This window comes from Mus caroli, chromosome 10, assembly GCF_900094665.2.
Source record: "Mus caroli chromosome 10, CAROLI_EIJ_v1.1, whole genome shotgun sequence".
NCBI lineage: Eukaryota > Metazoa > Chordata > Mammalia > Rodentia > Muridae > Mus > Mus caroli.
In genome coordinates this window covers 109,421,877-109,439,798 of record NC_034579.1, presented here as the reverse complement: position 1 = coordinate 109,439,798, position 17,922 = coordinate 109,421,877, and the positions used below count along the sequence as shown (strand labels likewise).

Sequence of the window (17,922 nt, the reverse complement as noted above, 5' to 3'; positions counted from 1 at the left end):
TCATTTTTTTAAGTAAAGATACTTTCTTAATCTACATTCCTGCTAATACTGCTCTTTCCCCATTTCTTACAGACTTCTTTCTAAATGTTTTGTTTACTTTGTCAAAGGACACTGTCTCCCTTAGGGTTTCATTGATGTGAAGGGGCACCGTGACCATCGCAACTCTTAGAAAAGAAAAAATGTCACTGGGGCTTGCTTCTAGTTCAGAGACTCAGTCCATTATCATCGTGGCAAGAAGCAAGGCAGCCTGCAGGCAGACATAGCGCCGGAGAGGTAGCTGAGAGCTCTACATCTGGATCTGCAGGCAGCAGGAACTGAAAGCCACACTGGCTATGGCTGGAGCATCTGAGACCTCAAAGCCACCACCCCCTGCCACTCCATAGCAACACACTTCCTCCAACAAAGCCACACCTACTCCAACAAGGCTATACCTCCTACTAGTGCCACTCCCTACGGGGGTGCCATTTTAATCCAAACCATCAAACACACTCCTTTTCACTGCAACAGCATTTCTTTAGCAATCACTATGTGCATGGCATCGCTTTGGAGTTGCTCCTGACCGTGCTGGTCCACTGAGCTAAGAGGTTCGCTCAGGTCTAAGTGTCAAATACAAAGCTACATACTCTGTCCTTTGTGTCTCTGGGGCATCTGATGGTGATTTCCCTTCTCTCTCTTTTGAAATTCTCTGTTCTCTTTTAATTTGTGGCGCCGCGTTCTCCTGTGTTGATTTGAAGTTCCTTCTTTCTATTTTCTTAGTGGAAAAGGCAGAACTTAGGTTACTGTCATGGTTTGAATATGCTTGGCCCAGGGAGTGGCACTATTAGGAGGGGTGGCCTTGCTGGAGTAGGCATGTTACTGTGGGTGTGGACTTTAAGACTCTCATCCAAGCTGCCTGGAAGTCAATCTTCCACTAGCAGCCTTCAGATGGAGATGTAGAGCTCTCAGCTCCTCCTGCACCATGCCTGCCTGGATGCTGCCATGCTCCCACCTTGGTGATAATGGATTGAACCTCTGAACCTGTAAGCCAGCCCTAATTTTATGTCCTTTACAAGAGTTGCCTTGGTCACGGTGTCTGTTTCATAGCAGTAAAAACCCTAAGACACTTACTGTGAGGGAATTTTATTCTGCTAAAATTTCCTTTGGCAAAACCATTAGGATACTAACATATGTGACTTAGGACATGAGGTCATATCATTTATTTTTATCGTAAGTTTTTTTAGAACACTTTTAAAAAATATTTTTGCGTTATTCTTAGAACTTCCAGTACAAAAAAGGGTAGTCAATAAATATTTTATTGAGAAGTAATGCATGTGATATTTCATTTTCTCCTCCATACAAATCATCTTTGGTGTAGCTGTAGTTATAGCCTTCACCATCATGCGCTTTTCTAACTGTTGACTCTTCACCCATTAGCAATCACCCTCTCTCCCTTCCTCCCCCACACTGGGACCCACGCTTCTGTCTTTTGTGTCCATGAGTTTGTCTATCCCCTAGTAGAGGGTCACCGCTAGTCCCTGGGAGGGCCATGATGGTGACGAAGGCTTCTACTCAAGATTAGTTGGTGGTTTTTGATCGATTAAGTTTAATTTTTGTTTAACACTTACATTGCTTGCTTAGGAGTCCAAGACATCAGAGGTTAATGGACTATCAATTAATAAGAAATTAATGCTACCCAATCATCTGAGAGTAGCCTTAGTTAACGGAGTCAGCACTGTAGTTGGCTTCCCTTTCAAGCAATATCAAGATTGATTTTTGTAATCATCAGAGGGAAAGATTCTTTATATTTAATCTGCATTTTCCTCCAAGGAATAGAAAGGTGAGGATGATAAAGGAATTACAGACATAAGTATCAATTCACTCTCTCTCACACACACACTCACACTCATACATACACACACACACACTCATACATACACACACATAGCCATACACACACACACTCATACATACACACACATACATACACACACATAGCCATACACACACACACTCATACATACACACACACACACTCATACATACACACACTCATACATACACACACATAGCCATACACACACACACTCATACATACACACACACACACACACACACACTCATACATACACACACATAGCCATACACACACACACTCATACATACACACACACACACACACTCATACATACACACATATAGCCATACATACACACACTCATACATACACACACACACACACTCATACATACATACACATACCCATACATACACACATAGCCATACACACATACCACATACATACTCACACACGTACACACACAGATACCACATACATACACACCACACACACTCACAGATAGCACGTACACATACACACACACAACAACAACAACTACAACAATGTAACAATTATACCACATACACACAAAAATTTAGTACAATTTAGTACAAAAAGCTTGAAAGGAGGTAACAGAAACTCTAGCAATTACCGTGCCACAGACTGTCATCCTTCATATCGTCACAGACCTGAAAGAAGCGTTTGGGTTTTTTGGGGGTTTTTTTTCCCTTTATCACATGAAGATCCAGCAGAGGGATTTAGCAGCCTGCCTTACAACTCAGCCAAATGTCAGTGGCTTTCAATCAAATCCCCACTTGTTTAAAGACAGCTTTGCCTTCTACATAATTTAAAGACTTCAATCCACATGTGTATCTTGTGTCTCCTTGATAATGGAGGAAGATATGGCCTGAAGTTTCTTTTCCTTAGATGTAATTACTGTTTCCCTAGGCATTGATTTCCACAGCAAAATCCTCTCAGTTAATATCGCTGTAATTTTTCCACAGAAGAAACAGAGAGCTAGCAGGGCAGCCCCATGAAGACCTGGCAGTGTAGCATCTCAAATAAATCACTGAACATTTTTCCAGGAGACCAGCACAGACAGACAGCTGCATTTTATTCTTTCTGAATTTATTTCCACAGTGCTGAGTTTCCGGGGGGAGGGAGATGTTGGTGGGTGGGGAGTGGGGAGGTGGGGAGGGGGAGGCTCAGATCTCCTGAGTGGCAGGGAAAACTTACTGTGATATTTGCTTGTTTCTCTTTCACTGTGGAAAGAGTTGGGTGTTTTTATTCATTACTTTTAAAGTTAGCATGCAATAAGATGCGTTTCCTGTGGTGGTTATACACATACATCGCTGTACCTCATTCATACTTGACCCCCATTCTGCTCCCTGCCTCTCTCCCTTCTACTGACCCCCTTCCTCTCCACAACGGTCCCTTTCTGCTTTCCTGTCTTGTTGAGTACTTGCCTAGCTTTTGCATGAGGGATTCCCTGTCTCTGGGGGGAGCTTGATAGTGCTCCTTCCCTGTCTGTTAGTGCAATTTGTCAGTGAATCCACAATTCTTCGTTCATCTTCTTGTTTACTTCCTCTTTATGTCCACTGTTTATTTTTAAAGGTAGATTTCATTTTTTTCTTTTGTTTTCCTTTCTTTTCTGTCTTTTCTTTTCTTTTCTTCTTTTTTTCTTTTCTTTTCTTTTTTTTTTCTTTCTTTTTTTTTTTTTTTTTTGGCATTTTGATCATGTCAGTGTCTTTGGGTTCAGTCATCCATCGGGAACTTTTGATCTCCCAGAGACATTATGGGTCCTGTGTCTTTCTGTTTCTCAGGCTTCTGTATTGCAATCTTCACAGCTGTTGGTTTGTATACATTGATAGGTATACGTCTCCCAATTTTATTTGACAATTCTCTTTATGTATTTATTTCTTTTGAGACACTGTCTTACCACAGAGTGCTGGCTGGGCTGGGGCTTGCTGTGTAGACTAGACTGGCCTCTGACTCAAGGACTGGGTTAGACGCTTGTGCCACCACACCCCGTTTGAGAATCTTCTTAATGGGGAATCCCCCAGTACAACTAAGAAAGAAAATTACTGTCACAACAATACCACTAAACCAAACAAGATATAGAGATACATTTAAGCGTGATTAGTATGAACTAATACAATGACTATAGAATAACCAAAGGTAAATAAATATAAAGAATGTCATGAAATTAAGAACTGTTTAAGGCAAATACAAAAAAGTAAATGAATGTCATAAAGGAAGGGGCAGGGACAGGGAAAGAAAAAGGAACAACCAGGATAAATAAAACGAAGTATGAAAAGCACTGGAGAGAGTGTGGGATAGCAAGAGATTACAGCATCAGGTTACCCACTAATCGATATGGAGCCCCAACACATACACAGCAGAGGACTGCCGGGTCAGATGATTCAGTCAGAGAAGATGCACCTAACCCTCAAGAGACTGGAGGCCCAGGAAGTGGGGGTGGGGGTGAAGACATCCTTGTGGAGACAAGGTAGTGGGGAGGTATGGGATGTGGAACACTTCAGCGGGAGGACTGGGAGGGAGATAAAATCTGGAGTAAAAAAAAAATTAAATAAAATAAAATTTAAAGAAGGAAGGAAGGAAGGAAGGAAGGAAGGAAAAAGAAAGATAGAAAGAAAGAAAGAAAGAAAGAAAGAAAGAAAGAAAGAAAGAAAGAAGAAAACTGCATGCCCGGGAACTGGAGAGATGGTTCAGCAGTTACAAGCACTGACAGCTTTTCCAGAGGACCAAGGTTCAATCCTAGCATCCACACATCAGCTCTCAAATGTCTGTAATTCCAGTTCCAAGGGATCCAATGCCCACCTCTGCCTTTCATGAACACCAGGCATGCACGAGTTGCATAGACACACATGCAGGCAAAACACACATATACATAAAATAATAAAAGGAAACTTTAAAAAAAAAAAACAAAAAAGGTCTAGGCCTAGAGGGATTCACACACACACACACAAAAATGCATATACAAAAATTGATAAATGGAAGAGAATAAAAAAATCAAAACGTAAAAGCATTTAAAAGTGGAACAACATCAAAGAACATGGTGGGGGGCATAAAGCAGGAGGGAGGAGTGAAACCGTGGAGAAACTTCTTTCTGGGTTCTTTAAAATTCGTGTTTTCCGGATGTAGACGCGGGAACACGTCGGATGAACCTGGAGCTTCTTGTCTTTCCTATCAAGCAGGTTGGGTCTGACCTTGTGACTGGACAAGTGATAAACGCTCAATAGAGCTGTCTTCACCTTAGTAGCTTCCGGCCTGGGTGTACCAGAAGCCTTGCTGGCTGGAACTAGCTCTGCGGTGTGCAGGTTGGGCAGGTTCTCCGATGACCGCAGACTCTCGCTGAGATGCCCTGGGGTAGCTACTGTTCTAGCCCAGGCGGGAAAGCACAGTGCTGAGATCTGTCCGGGCAGACCAGCCTTCACCCTCGAAACACACTCTTTATTAAACCATTTTCAGTATGATAGCAAATAAAAACTACATGAATTCTTCCAAAAATAGGTGTAGGTTTATATATTTGATTTTTTTGCAACATGTTCAAAAAATCATGTCAATAGCAACTTAATAGAAGCAAACACACATAAATCTTACATTTTTATTTTGTTTTTTGCTTTTTTTTTTTATGTATGGGTGTTTTGCCAGCATGTATGTGTCATGTACATGAAGTGCCCATGGAGGCCAGTAGGAGGCGTCGGACTCCCTGGGACTTGGGTTACAGATGGTTCTGGGATGCCATGTAGGTGTGCTGGAAATTGATTCCTAGTCTCTGGAGGAGCAGCCACTGTTCTTAATCTCTGAGCCATCTCTCCAGCCCCAAATTTCAACATTGTAAACGTTACTGTGTAGGTGAATATAGACGAGTTGCTCGTGGCTCACAATTGCATTTCTGGGACAGCTTACGCTGTGTGATTCAAAAAGCAGAGAAAGGCAGCAGAGCGAACAGATGCTGCAAATGGAAGAAAACAAGTACAGATGGCCAGATCTGCGTTAGAGCGCACCGATCCACCGTGAAAGCAGACGGGACAGTAGCCATTCAGCGCATGCGCCTAGCGAAACGGGAGAAATCCTCCACTATTTGCAGATGGATTTCACTATTCTTCTCTATGCAGTAAAGTTTTTAGTTTGTTTGCATGATGTTTCCTGGAAGGAAACAAGACATTTTCCCTTCACCACCTGATTTTCGTGTTTCCAGGGGAAAAGTCTTCATCAGATCATTTATCCTCATAGATGATTAAAGGGCTTTTGCATTGGTTCAAAAATTGAGGAACAGAACATGGCCGATGCTAAGAAGACCCACTCAGTATGTGGATGGTTGGCATCATCCCTTGGGTTGGAACGCTCGGAGGAATAAAAAGGAGAGAGTGGAATGAGCATCAGCACTGCCATTTCTACTTCTGGATCCCGCCTGGGGGCGGGGCGGGCCGAGAGCGGAGCAGTTAAAACAAACAGCTGTAAGGTGTGGCCAGCAAATCACAGCTCTGGGGGACAGACACAGGGGAATGACTGGGGCTCCACAGGCAGCTAGCCTTGCCAAACAGGTGAGCTATGGGCTCATTGACTAACCTTAACTCTGAAGTGGAGAACAATGAGGCACAGACTTCTTGTGATGTGTGTGGTTATGTACGTGTGTGTACATGCATGTTCGAGCGTGTGCCTGTGTATGTGTGTGCATGCATGTGTGTACATGTGCCTGTGTGTGCATGTGTGTACACGTGTGTGTGTGTGTGTATGTGTGCTTGACTGTGTGTATGGAAGAACACATCCAGAAAAGAATGTTGCGTGTCTTGGAACTATTCCCAATTTTCTTCCTGTATCATTTTCTACGGATTTTTTTTTTTTTTTTTTTTTTTGAGACTGAGCCTGGAGCTCAATGTCTTGGGTAGATTTGCTGGACAGTGAACTCCTAGAATCCACCTGTTTCTGTCCTCCAGTATAAGGTTTCTGGCACATCGGACATGCCTGAGTTTTATGCGTGTGATGGGGATTGGAACCCAGGTCTTCATGCTTGCAAAGCAAGTGTTCTTTTCCTTGGTGCCATCCTCCCGACACCATGATAGTTAATTTGACTCTTACATTCGCCTATAGTCTGAGCTAATGGTCTGATCTCATCTCTTCTCAAATGGTTAGCAAAACATCTTCCTAATAGTTTCTAAATTAATTTATATACCACCATTATAAATGATGCTCAGAAGTGTGCCCCTACGATGAATATTCTAGTTAGTGTTTCCTTCTGGTTAATAACTCTTTTAAAAATGCAACACTTCTGGGAGCCGTCCCCGTCCCAGAGTGCCCACTCCTACTGACTTTCTTTCTCTTACCCATCCCTCTCTGTTCTCCTCATGCCCTCTCTCACCTAGTTCCCTCCTTCCATCCACTTATGACTATTTTATTCCCCCTTCTGTGTAAGGGGGAATACACACACACACACACGTGTACACACATGCACACACAGGCACATGTACACACATGCTCAGTTGGGACCCTGTGTAAGCATCCTCCCTTGGGCCCTCCTTGTTAATTAGCTTCTTTGGGTCTTGCATATGGACAGGAGCCTATCATAACTGTCCTCTGAGAGGCTTCTTCCAGCAGCTGATGGAAACAGATGCAGAGACCCACAGCCAGACTTCAGGCAGAGCTTAGGGAGTCTTGTAGAAGAGTGGCAGAAAGGATTGACAGGGGTCAAGGACATCACAAGAAGATCTAGAATGCACTAACCTAGGCCCGTGGGGACTCTCAGAGACTGAACCACCAACCAAAGAGCATTCAGGGGCTGAACCTAGCTATATATATATATAATCAGATATACAATGTGATCTTCATGTGGGTCCTCTAACAATTGAAGCAGGCTGTCTTTGGATCCCCTTCTCCTAGCTAGGCTGCCTTGTCTGGCCTCAGTGGAAGAGGATGTGCTCAGTTGGTACCCATGGGGGCTCTCCATCTCGGAGGAGAAGGAGAGGGGAGTGGGTCAGAGGAGAAGAGGGACCAGGGCTACAACCAGGATGTAAAGAGAATAAATAAATTAATGGGAGAAAAGTGCAACACTTGAAGGGACACCAGCTGGACCAGCTGCAGTCTAAATTAGTGTGGAAGGTTCTCTTGATAGACAGCGGAGATAAATGTGGCCACTAATAAAGTTGGTTCTGGACGTCAAATACCCCTAAAGAAGATGTCGAAGGAAGTTCACTGTTCATGTAAGACAGGGATGGAAGAGGCTGCTGTCTTCTTCACAACGAGGCAGTGACATTTTGTTAAAGCATTTTGTTTTTCACTTTTAAAAATACGATTATTGAATTACATTCTACCATTGACTAAAATGGTGAGAGGATTGGTGTTTATTTTCTTTTGTTGACGTTGTGACAGAGTACCTTGCAAAAGCAATCTAAGGAGGTAAGCATTTGTTTTTGGCTCACAGGTTGAGGGTGTCATGGCTGTGAAGTCGTCACCATGGCAGGAAAGGGGTGGGGCAGTTGGTCAGATTGGATGTACAGTCAGGAATTTTACAGTTGGGGTCACCACAACATAAGGAACTGTATTAAAGGGTGACTGTGTTAGGAAGGTGAAGAACCACCAATTTAGACCAGAACAATACTAACTTTTTTTGAGGGGGGGGCTATTTTATGTATTTACATTTCAAATGTTATCCCCTTTCCCAGTCTCCCCTCTGGAAACCCCCTATGCCATGCCCCTCCCCCTGCTTCTATGAGGGTGTGCCCTCTCCTAACCACCCACCCACTCCCACCTCACCGCCCTGGATTTCCTCTACACTGGGGCATCGAGCCTTCACAAGACCAAGACAATGCTAACTTTGCTTTCCGAGGTTAGAGAAATAAAATGTGTGTGTGTGGGGGGGGGGGGGTGTGACACAAAATGTGTATATGCATTACACTGAAAAGACAAAACAGGGTTCAATTAGATGTAGAAACTAGGATTGGCGGTTCCTACAGCTGCATGAACCTGTAGCTCACCTATTTGACAAGGTTAGCTGCCAGTCAGCCCCAAGCAACCTCCTGTGTCTGTCCCCCAGAGCTGTGATATGCTGACCACAGCTCACATCTGGCTCTTGTAGCCCTGGCTGTCCTGGAAGTCAGTATGCATACCAGGCTGGCCTTGAACTCACAGAGATCCACCTGCTCTGCTTCCCCAGTACTGGCATTGAAGGCATGCGCCACTATGCTCGGGCACACCTGGGTTTTTTTTTTTTAATTTTGTAATTATATTTAGGTACAGAAAATTTAGTGTACATTTAACCCAATTTAGTGGCGAGTTCTTTAGCCTTTGCTTTTTCCAGCTTGGCAACATGAGCCACAGACTTAGGACCCAGGACGTTGCCTACCCAGTGGCGACGGATCTGGTCATAACTGCCATTATAATTGGTCCTAATAGCGTCCACCAGCTTAGCCAGAGCACCCTTGTCTTCCGAGTTAACCTGTGTGAAGGCAACAGTGGTGCATGTCTTCCTGTGGACCAGGTGCCCCAGCCTGGCCTTTCCCTTGATGATGCAGTAGGGTACCCCCATCTTTCGACACAGGGCAGGTAGGAAAACCACCAGCTCAATGGAGTCTATGTCATGGGCAGGCACCACCAGCTGAGCCTTCTTGTTCTCCACCAAGGTGGTGACTGTATTGACTCCTGCTCGGAGGACAGGCGGTCTCTTAGTTGGGAAGTCGCCTTTGCCAGCAGCTTTCTTCTCAGCACGGGCCAGTAGCCTTTGCTTCTTCTCTTGCTTTGTCTCTGGCCTGTACTTGTGGGCAAGCTTAAGCAGCTGAGTAGCTGTCTGCCTGTCCAGCGCCTGGGTGAACTGGTTAATGGCAGGAGGGACTTTGAGCAGCTTGTAGAGGATGGCTCTTTGCCGCTGCAGCCTGATGTAGCGGGACCATTTGACGAAGCGCGTTAAATCTCTTTTGGGCTGGATGTCCTGTCCAATGCCGAAGTTCTTGGGCCTCTTCTCGAACAGAAGGTTGACCACCTTCTTGGCCTCCTGCTTCTTGACGACGGCGGGGGCCAGGGCCACCTTCTTACCCTTGGCCTTCTTCCCTTTGGGCATCTTGCTCGGCTGCTGGAGAGAGAGCCACACCTGGGATTTTAACGTGGGTTCTGGGGATTTGAACCGAGGTCCTCATGCTTGCGTGGCACGTGCTTTGCTGACGGGGCCATCTCTAACACTGATTTCTACATAGAGCCAAACCCTGCTTCTCAGATTTGGCTGCGCACTGGAATCATCTGAGGAAAAGGTCAGGTTATCCTTCCGTTCCCATCTCTAGACACTGGGATGCAGTCATTCTGATGTCCAGCGTGATGTGAACATTTTAAGAGCGGCTCAGTGGCTGTAATGTACGTCTGTGATGGAAAACCTCTTCTTTTTAGCTGTGTGCATAAAACACTTTAATTTAAAAAATTTTTGGAATAAAAAGAGAGAATCCGAGGTTGAGTGGGTAGAGAGGTGAGGGTAGAACCATAAGGGGCTGGGGAAGAAGAGGGTGAACATATTCAAAAGACATGGTATGGAATTCTCAAAGAATTAATACAAATATTATTACAGTATTTTGTTTTTTTTTAATGGGTGTGTGTACGTGCACACACACACAATCTATGTGTTCTTGTATGGATCTGGAGCTAGCCTGGCAACCAGTAAGCCCCAGTGATCTGTCTGTCACCACCTCTCTGTCCTGGTTCAGGAGTTAGAAGCCCTCACAGCCGTAATCAGCAGTTTTCAACAAGAGTGCTGGAGACTCTGTCTGAAGTCCTCCTGCACTGTGCGTGCACTGTGATGGTTTGTATGTGCTTGGCCCAGGGAGTGGCACGATTAGAAGGTGTGGCTTTGTTGGTATAGGTGTGTTACAGTGGGCTTGGGCTATAATGCTTTAGTCCTAGCTGCCTGGGAGTGAGTATTCTGCTAGCAGCCTTCAGATGAAGATGGAGAACTCTCAGCTCCTCCTGCACCAGGCCTGCCTGGATGCTGCCATGCTCCTGCCTTGATAATGAACTCAACCTCTGAACCTGTAAGCCAGCCCCAATTAAATGTTGTCCTTTATAAGACTTGACTTGGTCATGGTGTCTGTTCCCAGCAGTAAAACCCTAACTAAGACACTCACCAAGTGTTATTATCGACGGAGCCACCTTTTCAGCCCAATAACACTTCTATTCTCAATGTAATAATTCTTAGGGTTCCTATCGCTGCTGTGAGGAAACAGCACGACCAAAAAGCAAGTTGGGAAGGAAAAGGTTTATTTGGCTTATGGTAATGTTCATCATCAAAGGAAGTCAGAACAGGAACTCGCAACTGAGCAGGAACCGGGAGGCAGGAGCTGATGCAGACGCCATGGAAGGAAAGATGCTGCTTACTGGCTTGCTACCATGGCTCACTGGGTCTGCTTTCTTATAACATCCAGGGCCACCAGTCCAGGGATAATCCTGCCCACAATGGGCTGGGTCCTTCCCTATCAACCACTAATGAAGAAAATGTCCCGCAAGCTTGCCTACAGCCCAATCTTATGGGGCCGTTTCCTCAATTAAGGCTCTCTCCTTTCTAATGACTTTTCCTTGTGTCACGATGGCATAAACTATGTAGTCCAACTGACCTCTTATCAACTTGACACAAAAACACATCATTGTTAAGCCACAGCCTTTCCTTTCCTCATACCCAAGATTACACATTCATAAAGACATAATAGTATAAAATACCTTACAAACTTAAAAAGTCCCACAGCCTTACAAACTCAAGCAGTTTAGAAAGTTGTCTCTTTGAAAATATTCAATGTCTTTTAAAAGTTCAAATTCCCTGTCAATCCCCCAGATCTGTTTTGTTTTAAGTTTAAAGTCTCTCAACTGTGGGCTCTTCTAAAAATAGATTAAGTCCTTTAAAACATCAAGAACCAGGGTACAGCCACAATCTGAACAAAGCAAAACCAAACTCCAACAGTATAAACAGCGCAATGTCCAATGTCGGAGATCCGCTCATGGTCTTCCAGCTCCTCCAAAAGGCTTGGGTCCCTTATCCAGCTCCACCCTCCACAGCACACACAGCTTGTCTTCAAATCTCCAGTAGTCTCTGCTGCACCACTGCTGGGGTTTTGGTGGTCATCCCATGGTACTGACATCTACAAAATGCTGCGGTCTCTTCCAACTGGGCTGCATTTTTACCAACAGCCTTCTCTTGGCTCTGTTTATTGTGCCAAACCTCAATTTCTCTACATGACCCCTCATTCCTGAGCCTTCAATGGCTACTGAGGCTGCAACTACAGCAATGGCCTCTCCTGGTCTCTCACAGAGCCAAGCCTCAGCTGTCCTCCATGACCCCTTCATGCCTTCAAAATCAGTACCACCTGGGTGACTCTTATACTACTCCTAGCTCCTCGGGTGCTAGCACGAGGTACACCCCTGGCAACCTCTAGATCAAAGATACTGGCTGGTCTCTTCTTAATCACAGCTAATATTTCAGCTCCAGCTAATTAGCATCCATTGTCCCAGTAACCCAATGGTTTTAGTTTATGGTTCTGGTCTCTTGTTAATCCCAGCCAATTCTTCAGCTTTAGCTGACCAGACACCACAGATTTCTCACACAAATGGCCCTGTAACATCTTTGCTTCCCTGTGAAACGTCACAAGCCAGGCCTCTTCGTCTGCAGGGCTCTCAACATTCTTATCTTCCTACTGCCTACAGAACAACCCACCAAGCATTGAACATGCAATGGATTTTCTTGATGAAAGTTCCAGAGCCCTTACTCGATCTTCTGTAAAACATGGTCAGGTCTGTCACAGTAACACCTCACAATCATGGTACCAACTTGTCTTAATTAGGGTTTCTATTGCTGTGACAAAACGCCATAACCAAAAAGCAAGTTGGAGAGGAAAGGGTTTATTTGGCTTACACTTCCGTATCACAGATCATCAACAAAAGAAATTAGGACAGGAACTCAAATAGGGCAGAAACCTGGAGGCAGGAGCTGGTGCAGAAGCCATGGAGGGATGCTGCTTACTGGCTTGCTCTTACGGCTTGTTCGGCCTGCTTTCTTATAGAACCCAAGACCACCAGGCCCAGGGTGGCACCATCAACCACTAATTAAGAAAATGTTCCATCGGCTTGCTAACAGCCTGATCTTATGGAGGCATTTTCTTAATTGAGGTTCCCCTCTCAGATGATTTTAGCTTATGTCAAGCTGACATAAAACTGACAAGCACAACAGTAATTATCTGAATCGTGTGTGCGTGTGCACAGACTTGGAGTTGGAAAGTGGAAATTACGTCTGGTAGGATCTGTGCCATCAGCCAGCTGTGTGTCCTTGGGAGAGTCATCAGATCTGGATTTTCATTTCTGTCTCCTCCTTTGTAAAACTAGGATATTTGCTATTTATTACCAAATGTTCTTTCCAAGTTCGTCTTGTTTTGTTAGTGGATATAATATGTGCTATTAAAAAAAAAAACAACAAAAATACTCTGTGTAATTTTGAGAATGAATTTTAAGGAAATATATGGTAAATATTTACACAACCTCTTTTTCACATATACACCACTTTCTCCCCTTTGCCTGTTTAGTGTAGTCTATGTAAAAATTCACCCTAGGAAATAAAAGTGGAAACAGTTTAGATGAATTCAGACTTCACGGCAGGGCCTTATACCAAGTTTCATTTCTCCTTCATTTACTAAGTTGCATCTAAGAGGACAACAGTGTGACCTTGGGTCGTTTTTCAGTAGCAATGATGAAGTACTTCTTGAGCCTTCTCCTGGCCCTCCCTCAGCAAGCGGCCTTTTGTAACTTGTGTGCCCCTAAGTAATTTTAAGGAGTGGTATGTAATGTGTTCAGGCAAATCAAAGTAATTGCTTAGATTGACAGCTAACCTTTCTGGCTCTTCCTTGTTGCTGGAAGTCTTTATCCTTCATTGTATTGGAGGCCCAGCATAATTGAAATGTCAATTCTGCATTTCAAACACCGACGTGAGAAAGATCCGAGGCAATCAGCTGCTGGCTGTGATGTAATGTGTATTCCTCTTCAAAATGTTTCCTTCTTTAGAATAAGCACTTTTCATCTCTCGAATCAGTAGAGTACAGCTCAAGAACAGAAACTGAACTTAAACAAAATCAGGGCCACGTAATTACAGATGCATAGTCAAAAACAGTTTAAGTTGGGTGTGGCATGGTCCACACCTAAAACTGGGAAGTGGGAGCAGGCTGGAAGATCAGCAGTTGGATGAACCTCGGTTACATAATGAACTCAGGGCTCCTAGGGAGACTGTCTTGAAAAGAAAGGGCTGTGTATAAAAGTAAAGCTATCCACAGGCATGTGTGCTTGCCCATGGCTTTGACCTACTGCCTTTGAAAGAACTTCCTTTGTCCAGAGAGAAATCCATAGCTCCCGTCACCTAGTGCTGAAAGAAAAGGCAGATTCTAAAATGAAATGGGGTCAGAGCCATGGGCATTCTTGCACATGTTAAAAATGGACTGAGAACTCACCATCTGGCTGGAGAGCTCTCGGGAAGCAGGCACCTTCTGTTGGGCATAAGAGAGGCCCCCTGGGCTTTGTACTGATTATTCATAGATAGTTGTGGCCGCGTGTTGCTCCTCCAGCTGCAATGTGCCCATCATTTAAACCTACACCTTTAGAAGGAGACCAAGGTAATCATTTATGCTAATTTATAAGTTCTAGGTGTAAACTAGGGAGGGGCACAGACCCTGCCTGGAGAAAGGCGATAGCTGAAGGCCAATCAAGACCTGGATGAAGAGGAGTGGTGTTGGGAAGGGAGGCCTTTGGTTCTCTGGACAGTGTGGAGGTGTGAAGGGCTGACAGGGCAGAGTCACGGGTCTAGGTCAAGGTCTGACCCATGTCCTCTCTGAACTCACAAGGCAGCGGGTCTCCCTTGTAGTTTGGCAGCGTCGGGTGTACATATCCGATTCCGTGTTCATTCAGCACCGGCTGTCTGCTGCCGACCAGTTCCCTCAGAGCTGGAGAACAGGACTGACAGGCAGCAGATTCGAGAAACAGTCCCAACTCTATAGCAGAAGCAGAGAAGCTAGGAAGCCAGGCAGATATTTACGGCTCGTGTAAGAGCTTTTACCATCCTCTTATGGGTGAAAACTCATTATGACGGATCCGAAGGAAAGTCTCCAAACACACTCAAGAACTCAAGGAGAAGATACACGTACCCCAAGGCCTCATCCTGCCAGACCCCACTGAAAGAGGCTTCTACTTACAGAAATGACCATGAAGACAGGTTGGGCAGTGGAGGATAAGCCGTAGAATTAAAGGTTCCACCTAGAGCTAGGACCTCTGTCTATCCACTGTAGCAAACCATCTCTTTTTTTTTTTTCCAAATACTAACCGGCTGCTCCACGGGTGGGGCCTGTGTTATGTCTGTGGTGTGGCCAATGCGCGTCTCAGATCGCATCACCAGTTTCGTTATCTTGACTTTGTTTCCACCGTGCAGTTTCTCAACACGATGCTTGTAGGAAATGATTAATAACCTGTGGTGTTGCATGCACTGTTACAGTTATTGGTTATTAGGGCAGTAATTTATTGTTAGTCCAGTTGCTTGACTTCGGAGTGTTTATGACCGTGTGTGCCAACTTGAAGTGCTGCGAAGATGTGTTGTGCTGTGCGTGTCCATTATGCACCAATCGTGTAAGAAGTTACAGTATGTGTACAGGACAGTGCAGCTATCCAAGACATGCCTGCTTCTGACCTAACTGAATGTCAACAGGAAAGTGTCACCAGCAATGTTTACTATAGTTTTGTTATACACATAGCTTAGGAGAAATATTTGACAGGAATAATATTGTGTTCCGTTCATTTTTAACTCCACTGACACACATTACAGCTCCCAGAGAAGTATAGCTCATAGACGCCTCGCATAGAGTGTTCAGTGCACAGAAACTGTTTGATTGGTTGGAGTAAGGCGGCCCTTCTGCGTTCAGCTTGCAAGTTTAAGTCAGTAATTTTATTTTAAATCTGTTTGTTATTAGTATTAGAATTTCTTTTCATTTATTTGTTTGTTTGTTTGTTTGTTTGTTTGTTTGAGACAGGGTTTCTCTGTGTAGCCCCGGCTGTCCTGGAACTCACTTTGTAGACCAGGCTGGCCTCAAACTCAGAAATCCACCTGCCTCTGCCTCCCGAGTGCTGGGATTAAAGGCGTGCGCCACCACTGCCCAGCTAGTATTAGAATTTCTTACGCTGCCCATTCTTTTGGGGATTTGAGTGTGCTGTATTTGGTAGAGGAAAATAAAGCTATTATAAGTTTAACTTTCAGAAGTTTAGTCATTCATATTTAATTCGTCGTCTAGGTCTTGCAGTTATGGAACAAACCTCAAAGGTCTATGTAATAATTTAACTGTATAAAATTATTTCATTGCTTTATGGTAGTGTCTGCCAGCTCTACAGACTAGTAATAACTTTGATGAAATATTAACACATTAGTAGAACTGTTCTTAAAAAAAAAAAAAACTAACCAAAAATTTACAGGAGTCTGTCCCCTGCCTTCCTCCCCTAAGCCTGCCTTACTTTCCCAGGTAAAACATGAACACGTTATTAGCAGTTAGACTCTTGCTGTCTACGCTATGGAAACATTCATTTAGACACTTCAGAAAAGAGACAGTCAGCATCAGGAAGAAGAGACGGGTGGGCAGTGAGGTTTTGTGACAACCATGAAATCACAGCACCTATGCAGAAGGGCTGGAGATGAGGCATCATCTTATTGAGTGTCTTTATAAGCTTCTCATGGCTATGCCATGTTACACACATCCATCCCTTCATCCTGCCTTGTCTTTCTCCCCTCCCATGGATCTCTTTCCCCCTACTGATCACTATACCAGTACAAAAAGATTTTTAAATGATCTATTGTTTTATTTGGGGGAAGGGGAGGTTGTTATTCTGTTTTGTTTCATTTTACTCTTTTCATTTTTAACATCATCATGGGAATAAATCGGATGGCTCTGCTGGAGAAGGAGGCCAGAACCCAACTGTTCTAGCCATGACGACGGAGGCACTGAATATGGAGATTCAGATAGTTTAGATCCTCCAGCAGCACAAAGTCTGACATTGCAGACACAACAGTGAGAAGCCAGCTTGCCCAGATTGCAGTGTAGGAACAAACAAATTACTGGTTTTGTTCTTTATGCCCCTATATTTAAATTACTGGTTTTGTTCTTAGGCCCCTATATTTTGAGGCAGGTGTTTTGTTCCTGCAGTAACTGAGACAAAGCCTACAGTCTACAGTGAACAGTCCTGTAAGTTCTTTATCTCAGACCATAACCTCAGGACTAAGGCTCTATCTCAGTGACACAGTGTATTCTAGCATATAGGAGACCCTCCCTACTTATAAATGCAAGCACCCAAATCAACATCAGACTGAAACCCTGGCAATCCAATAAAAGCTAAACATGCACCCAGCAGAATGTCCCAGAAATCTCTTTTCTAACCTAAGAAATACAAAGACCCATTCACTCAAAGACTTATATGCCAATGCTTAAAATTCATAATTCACACACACACACACACACACAAAAAAAAAAAACCATTTGTCTTGGTCCATTTTATACTCCTATAACAGAATACCATAGACTAAATAAATTACAAACCACAGGAGGTCATTTGTTTCATGAGATGCCTAAGATCAAGGGGCATTTTGACCAGTCAGAACACAGCAGAAAGGGAGGCGAACACACGTGAGACAGACTGAAGATCAGATTTGAGCTCATCTTTTAGTAAGAGCCATGTTCCACTGTAACTGATCCACTCCTGTGATAGTGGCCTTAATGTGTTCAGAGCAGAGCACCCCAGGAACCTCGTAACCTAGTTACCTACCCCTTTAAAGTCGCACCTGGCAATGCTGTTGCAGTAGCAATTACATTGCAACATGAATATTGGAAAGAATATTCAAACCACGGCACGATCTAAAAATTCATCGTAGTTTGTCTAACTGCCGATGCATACAGTAACACAGGAAAGTCTAAAAAGTAATACATTGATTGCAGATATAAAAATCTACATAGTCTATGATGACATTAGACACACAGGTGACATTTGACATCATACTCTATGATGTCATGATACACTTAGATGACATTTTGAAAACGATAACTCAAGTC

General features: G+C 44.0%; 1 pseudogene; it reads right to left on the bottom strand.

Annotated features, from left to right (window-relative positions):
* Positions 1-9,092: 9,092 nt before the first annotated feature.
* LOC110304003 lies at positions 9,093-9,899 on the bottom strand (annotated as a pseudogene).
* Between the last annotated feature and the right edge of the window lie 8,023 nt (positions 9,900-17,922).